At 49.8% G+C, this 7,383-nt stretch overlaps 1 pseudogene; it reads right to left on the bottom strand.

Moving 5' to 3' along the window:
- Positions 1-2,957: 2,957 nt before the first annotated feature.
- LOC138986864 (melanoma antigen preferentially expressed in tumors-like) lies at positions 2,958-6,852 on the bottom strand (annotated as a pseudogene).
- Between the last annotated feature and the right edge of the window lie 531 nt (positions 6,853-7,383).

Here is a 7,383-nt window from a genome sequence, read left to right as displayed (position 1 = left end):
CTGGGCATCTCACACCAACTGACCTGGTACCCAGGAGGAGATCAGGCCCCGAGGACACAGGCTGGTGCCTGCTGACCTACATATCAGGGCTGTGTGAGAAGTGGACTCTACAAGGTGACCAGAAGGCCCACCATTCAAGCGGGCACTCATCCAGGTGGCCAGGTTCTACCCACCTCCTATGTCTCTCTGGGACAGCTTGGCGCCCCGTTGTTCTCACAAACCTTTGCATTTTCTACTCTCCCAGGGACAGCTTTATCTCAAGAGACGGTTGTTCATATGCACAGTTGTATCTGCAACCCCATGGACTGCAGCGTGCCAGACCTCACTGTCCCTCACCAATTCCTCAAGTTTGCCCAAGTTCATGTCCATTGCATTGGTGATGTCATCAGCTGTCTAACTCTCCGTCACCCTCTGCTCCTCCTGCCCTCAGTCTTGCCCAGTATCAGGGACATTTCCAGGAGTCAGCTGTTCACATCACATGACCAATACAGGGGAACTTCAGCTTCAGCATCAGTCCTTCTACCAAGTATTCAGGATTTATCTCCATTAAGATTGACTGGTTAGATCTCCATGCTGTCCAAGGGACTTTCAGGAGTCTTCACTAGCACCGCAACTTGAAGGCAACAATTCTTTGGTGCTCTGCTTCCTTGGGCAGCAGCTCTCACAGCTGTTCATGAATACTAGGAAGACCATAGCCATGACTAAACAGACCTTTGTCAGCAGAGTAACTTGTCGCTGCTTTTCCACACACTGTCTAGGGTTGTCACTGCTTTCCTGCCAAGAAGCAACCATCTTTTGATTTCATGGTCGCCATCAAAATTGCAGTGATTGTACACAGCCAAAGAAGAGGAAATCTGTCAGTACTTCCACCTTTTCCCCTTCTATTGGCCATGGAGTGTTGGGGCCAGAGGCCACATTCTTAGTTTTTTTAATACTTAGTTTTAAGCTGCCTCTTTCACTCTCCTTTTTCCTCACCTAATCAGTGCAGTGTCTGGCTTCCTAATACTTCTGCTCTCAGTTCTAATTCCGTGAGTAAGAAATCACAAAAGGCTGGTTTTGCAGTTTAAATGCAAGGGTGGGACAGAGAGGGACCAAAATATAAGGGACTAGGACACATTGAAAAACTCAATCAGTGACCACCTGCACCACCTGCTTAGCCACAGTATTAAAGGGGAAGTGAAAGTGTCGGTCAGTCTTGTCTGATTCGCTGTGACTCCATGTACTGTAGCCAGACAGGCTCTTCTATAGAATTCTCCAGGAAAGAATACTCGAGTGGGTAGCCACTCCCTTCTCCAGGGGATCTTGTCCATTCAGGGACTAAACCTGAATCTCCTGAATGGCACGTGGATTCTTTTTACCATCTGAGCCACCAGAAAGCGAAGATCAAGGTGATTCTGATTTCAGGACATTCCTAAACCAAAATTTGGTGGTCCATGCCGGTCCCAGCTCCTTCTGTCATATGAACGGGTATACTTGGATCCCTCCACTCTCAAAGGGTGCTGTCATTTTGTTTAGCTGCTAAATATGCTTTGAATCTTAGAGGACTTGGTCTCAGAAAAGAGCTCTGGTGGGAAAGAGAATGAGTAACATTCCTAGTGCTTTAAGAGCCTAGTGCTGCCAGACTGGCAGAGAACCAGGATTTGAAGGACATTCTATCTTTAGCATGTGGCTTAAGGTAAAAAACTTAAGGATTAAGGTTTAAAAGAAAAAATCACAGATGAATCACACCAAGGAGAAAAATGCCACGTTACACTCAACACTGAAATACTGAACTTAGAGGTGACTTTTTTGACAATCGGGAATGGTTTCCTTCAGATTTTGAATAAATAATTGTGTGTGAAAATTTTTATTGATGTGAAAACAAAATAAAACCTGTAGGGATATTAGTGGAATAAAAGCACATATAGACAATGGATTCAGGGATATTGGGTTGTCTCTTAGAACCTGGAGGCTTCCCTGGTAGCTCAGATAGTAAAGAATCTGCCTGCAATGCAGGAGACCCAAGTTCAATCCCTGGGTTGGGGAGATCTCCTGGAAAAGAGGACGGCTACCCACTGCAGTATTCTCACCTGTAGGATGCCATGGGCAGAGAAGCCCGGCAGGCTACAGTCCATGGAGTCCCAGAGTGTCAGATATGGCAGAGCATTGGGAAGGTGGGAACAGGCTGCTGGGTCCCAGAAGCTCCAGACGGTCTGCTGGTGAATATCCCCAGGACTCCATGCCTGACTTTGCACAGTGAACCTGTCTTGGCACTGCCCGGGGTCTGAGATGGAGGCTTCACATCTGCTGGATCCACTGGGGAAAATGCAGGAGTCCAGGGCCTGGGTGGGGTTAGCAGGGAGTGCCCGTGGAAAATGGTTCCCTCCTATAGTGCTCGCTCCTGGACACTAAGTTCATTCCAGGCCCTGAGGACGCACCTTGTATATGATGACAGATTGAACAGCCTCCAAAATAAGTGAGGAGGTGGATGCCCTGGAAATGAGAACCACAGGGAGCGGGTAAATAGTGCCCTGAATTCCTGTAGCCGATCCTTGCCTATCGGAGAGCATCTAGGCCTCACTCATGCTCATGCCCTTTATTTAACCACTAACAGGAGACTCAAGAGTTTAAAGGGGAAAATCATGGTCACAGATCACAGAGGACACCAAATGATTGACACTGAAGTTCCCTTTATTTCTTTGTTAACAATCCAACACAGGGATAACGATGCCAATAAACTCCCAAGCCCAAAACTCCCCCTCCAAAATTCAGATTCACATTTCCAGCTTTGTAGGAACACATCTCTCCAAAAAAATACCACCAACCCCTCCCCCACCCTGCTGACTCTAAATCACCTTTCCTTTTCCCGCATGCACTGAACAATTGCCTGAAACTGGTTTGTCTTCCTTCTAGATGCACTGTGGTCTGGGTGGCAGGGTCCCAGTGCTGGGGACAAAGCCTGCAACTCGTGACCTGGGCTAGGCGGGCATGTAGCAGGGACACAGAATGGGCTCGATGCTATAGAAGATCTTGTCACCACAGTGTGGACAGGGGTTGGTGCTGAACCAGACCATGCTGGCCCGCCCAGACACGCACAGCAGCTGCTTGAGCTGGGTGTGCAGCTGAGCCAGGAGGCCCGGGTGCAGGGTGCCAGGCACATCCTCATAGCTCTCCAGGGGTGTGGGGTACAGCACCAGACTCAGCTTGCTCAGCCCCACGGTGTGGTGCAACAGGCTCTACAGCACGGTCATGGAGATGATGTTGCCGCAGAAGTGGAAGGTGGTGAGCTGGGAGCAGTGGCTCAGGGAGGGCAGGAGGTAGCTGAACTGTGAGTCCATGATGCCGCACTCACCAAGGTCCAGGTCCTGCATGGTGGCCGAGGTCCTGTTGATCAGGACCTGCAGGGGCTCCAGGCTGAGGCTGGTCAGGTTGACCCCACTGAGGCCCAGGTCCTTCAGGAGGCTGACGCGTGGGTACTGCAACAGGTACACCAGGTCTGACTCTGAAATCAGGTAGTTGGTGATGCACAGGGTCTCCAGAGGGGTCTTCAGGCACCTGGAGAGAGACAGGGCAGTCACTCCTAGAGGCAGAGGTGGTGGGCAGAGGGATGTGGGGAGGAGAGGCCTGTTTCACCGGGAATGCAGGGCATCTCAATGGCTTGGAGCTCGCCTCTAACCTTTTTGACTGGAAGGCAGGGGGTCTTCCGGGGAGGTGGTCATGCTCACATGGGTATGACCTCCCCTGCACAAAATGATGAACTATTTTCAATGTGGGAAACAAACAGTAAACAAATGTTATTTGCCTATTTCAGCTTATTAGTATTTGGTTAGCAGTAATTAAGATGTTTTTACAAAACCCAACTAGTTGAATTCACTAGCAGGCTGGACGCAGTGGACATGGGCTGGGGTTACACACGATCACTGGCCAAATATCCCCTGGGGTTCCTAGACCTTCCATCCTTTTTTTACCTTCTTTTTTCTTCTTTCCTTCTTCTGGTTTCTCAGTGAACATATTTATCACCAGTGCTTGGAGTTTGCAGCTGCCAAAAAGGGAATCAATGCAACTCATTCATACAGCCAAACTAGGCTGCATCCTCTTAGCTTTTATCACTGTGTTCAAGGCAGAGTCATAACCTGTTACTGAGGATTTCCTATGTATTCAGAAGTCTGAAAGGAAAATAATAGTTGTAATTTGGAATGAAAAGAATGGAGCCACTTCAACAATGATGCTCATTTGACTTTCTCTCTTCTCTGGACTGCTTAGGAGCCACAAGTTTCCCCTCCTGATCCCTCCTTGTCATCTCCAGAATCACCCACTTTCCACAGCTCTCCCTCAGCCTAAAGCAGCTCAGGACAGAAGCGGAAGGTGGGAGGAAGAGACAGCACTTCGGACTTCTAACCTCATGCCTGATGGACCAACATCCTTCTCGTTGAGTTCTCTGTCATCGTCTCCGCTAAGACATCACTCTCTCGGAAAGAATGCCCATGGGCATCACACCTGTCCCCCACTATGTGGACTGCCAGCAAGATGTCCCCTTTGACAACATCTAACCTAGGCCACGCCTCTGACCCTGACCAGGGAGGTGACCTGACAAGACGCCCGTGGACAGAGAGGCGGCATCGTGAGGACTTCTGAGCAACCCGTGCACCCTAACAATGTTCCCAGCGGGCACGAAATGAGAGAGGCCAGGTCTGTCTGTGGACCTGGTGCCATGCCTCACCTGAGCACATGGTGCAGGCAACCCTTGAAGAAGGAGATGGAGTCCAGGTAGAGCTCCTGTAGGTGGGGCAGGTTCAGGAACTGGGTGGTGAGCTGGCCCATGCAGTGCTCCTCCTGGTCAGGGGCGGTGCGTGGCAACACGTGGATGTGTGAAAGCAGCAGCCAGCGCAGGTTGCCCATCCAGCCCAGGTGTGGCAGGAAGCTGCTCAGCATGGTCAGGTTCCAGGTGCAGTTCACCTCCAGTTCACTCCTGGATGGAGTCCAGCTGCATCAGCTTCAGGATCCTCCTGATGCTCTGCACGGGGATGGTGAAGATTCTCAGCTCTGGCAGCGCAGGTTCAGCAGGCTCCTCCTCTGCTTGGCCTTCTTCAGTCCTGTACACCTGAATGCCTATTCCCAGATGATCCTCCTGGCCTGGCTGCATCTTGCTCACACCCCTAGGCCCCACCACTCTGCCAGGTCGACCTTACCTGGGGCGCACCTCCTGAGCAAGCAGGAGGTCCAGGCCGTCGAGCGCAGCCTGGAAGGTCTCCAGATGAGGCTGGTGGTCCTTCATCAGGGCGCCCAGAGGGAGGCAGGCAAAGGGCCAAGCCTGCACATCACCTTCACGGTATGGGTGTGCCTCCCGGCAAAGGCCGCTGTAAACAGCGGAGGGAAGAGCTCGACGGGCAGCTCCTCCAGGGCTGCGATGGCCAAGGCCTCATTCTGCAGCAGGCTCTGGCCAGCCAGCTCCAGGAGTTGGGGTGGGGCCCAGACGCCTATTCTGAGGAACCTACTCTGGAACGCATCCTGGGGGGATGTCAGAGAGCATTGGGGTGGGTCCTTTTCTGGCCAAGGAATGGGGGAGACCCTGCTGTCCCTCCAACCTCAGGGAACCCAAGGCAGGGTCAGTGACATCTTCTGGCTACCAAGTCACAGCTTTGGCCCCACTGGCACCAGGACAAGCCTCTCTCCCGGCAGCAATAAAGGGACAAGGTGACCTCTTGCCCCAACCCGTATCTACTGGCTGCTGCATTTAATCCCAGCCTTGCTGGCTGGTAGATACATAGGAGTCTGACAGCGACCCCACTCTCTTCAAAGAAAGCTTCTGATTATTACTCAAGGGCTGAAAATAGCAATAAGGAATTTAGCTCAACATGGCCTATCTCTAAACTCCAGCCAATAACTCACACAATGGGTGCTGTCATGTCACTCAATAAAAAGACATACCTTTCATTGTGTGTCTCTTTTATAAATGTTATTACCATTCAGTTCAGTGGAGCAAAGTGCTCTCATTCAGAAAAAAAGCCTCCACTCTTTAAAATATTCTACAGATTTTGTTTTTTTATATTCCATGGACTTAAAAAGATTTTCGACCTTTTAAAACAAACAGAAACCCCCAATATCCTTTAAGCTAGTTAAACCACAAAACTGTAACATGATATGAAATATAATCATTGTTCACACACTAAAATGTAAAATGTCACTCAAAAGTTCTTCCTAATTAGATGTCTTTCATTAAATCAATTCCAGGAACGTCCCTGGCTGTTCAGTGAGAAGGACTCCGTGCTTTCACTGCAGGGCCATAAGTTCTATCCCTATCAGGGAACTAGGACCCCAGATGCTGTTCAGTGTGGCCCAATGCCCTCACTCTCACCCCGTGCTACCCCATCCCTCCCGCTCCACCCTCTACCAAATCCTATTTGGTTAAGAAATGTTGTTAATGGTCTGTATAAGTGGCGAAAATCAGAGAAGAAACCAAACTGTCTGGGATAAACGTAAAACTGCATGCAGAAGCAAAGGCAAAGTGTGCAGTTGCCAAGGTGAATGGAAAGGCAAAGAAAATTCTCTACAGGATTGTGGCCTGTGTGGCCTGTCCCATGAATACCCTGGCAGGTACAGCTGTCAGAACCTGAGACTCCAGCGTGGAACAGTGTGCTCAGGCCTGAATCCTTCTTCTCCTTCCAGGACACGCTTTTCAGATTCTGGCTGAAATTTCCATTTCCAGCAAAAGTGCTATCTTACTACTAGATCTCCATCCAGCTAAAGGCTGAGTGGGGTTTTTATCTTCTCACTACGTACAACTGATGGAATCCTCCATCTGTTCACAAAAGCAAAATATAAAAGAAGAAAACCAACCTGAAGGTACATTCATTGGGGGACTTTGGGCCACATCAAAATCACCCAAATGTTCACGTTCAGACAGCTTTGTGAGGATGGTGGTGTCACCCCAGAAGAAACAGAAAGAGAGTAAGACTCCCAAGTATTATACTGTTGCTTACACATTACGCCAGACAGTGACTCATGTGCTCATTCATGGGGAAAGAGGTGTAATGGAGGGGTGGTGGGTCCTCCAGATTTTGAGGGTCCAGGCTTCCCTGGAACTGGTCAGATCAAAATGACACCTGGGACCTGGCCAGGAGAACAGAAGGACCAGACATTTAGAGTGAAACCAAGGAAACTACCCAAGACACGTGTGTTGTGTTTGGAGGAATTCAGAGACTTTTCTTAGGCTAGGCTTGACAAATCACCAGCAGAGGGAGTGGCTAAAAAGGGACCAGGTGGATCCCTTAAATCCAAGGCAAACCCGGATCCACACTTCTTCCCTCCCTGGAGGCAAAGGGCATTTCCTCCCTGAAGCCAGGAGATTAAATTTAGGAATGTGATGGAACTGTTTTTCACTGGCCAAACCTGGGACACACCTTA

The sequence above is a fragment of the Bos mutus genome, unplaced genomic scaffold, assembly GCF_027580195.1.
Source record: "Bos mutus isolate GX-2022 unplaced genomic scaffold, NWIPB_WYAK_1.1 CTG218, whole genome shotgun sequence".
Taxonomy (NCBI): Eukaryota; Metazoa; Chordata; class Mammalia; order Artiodactyla; family Bovidae; genus Bos; species Bos mutus.
This window is presented reverse-complemented; position numbering and strand designations above follow the sequence as displayed.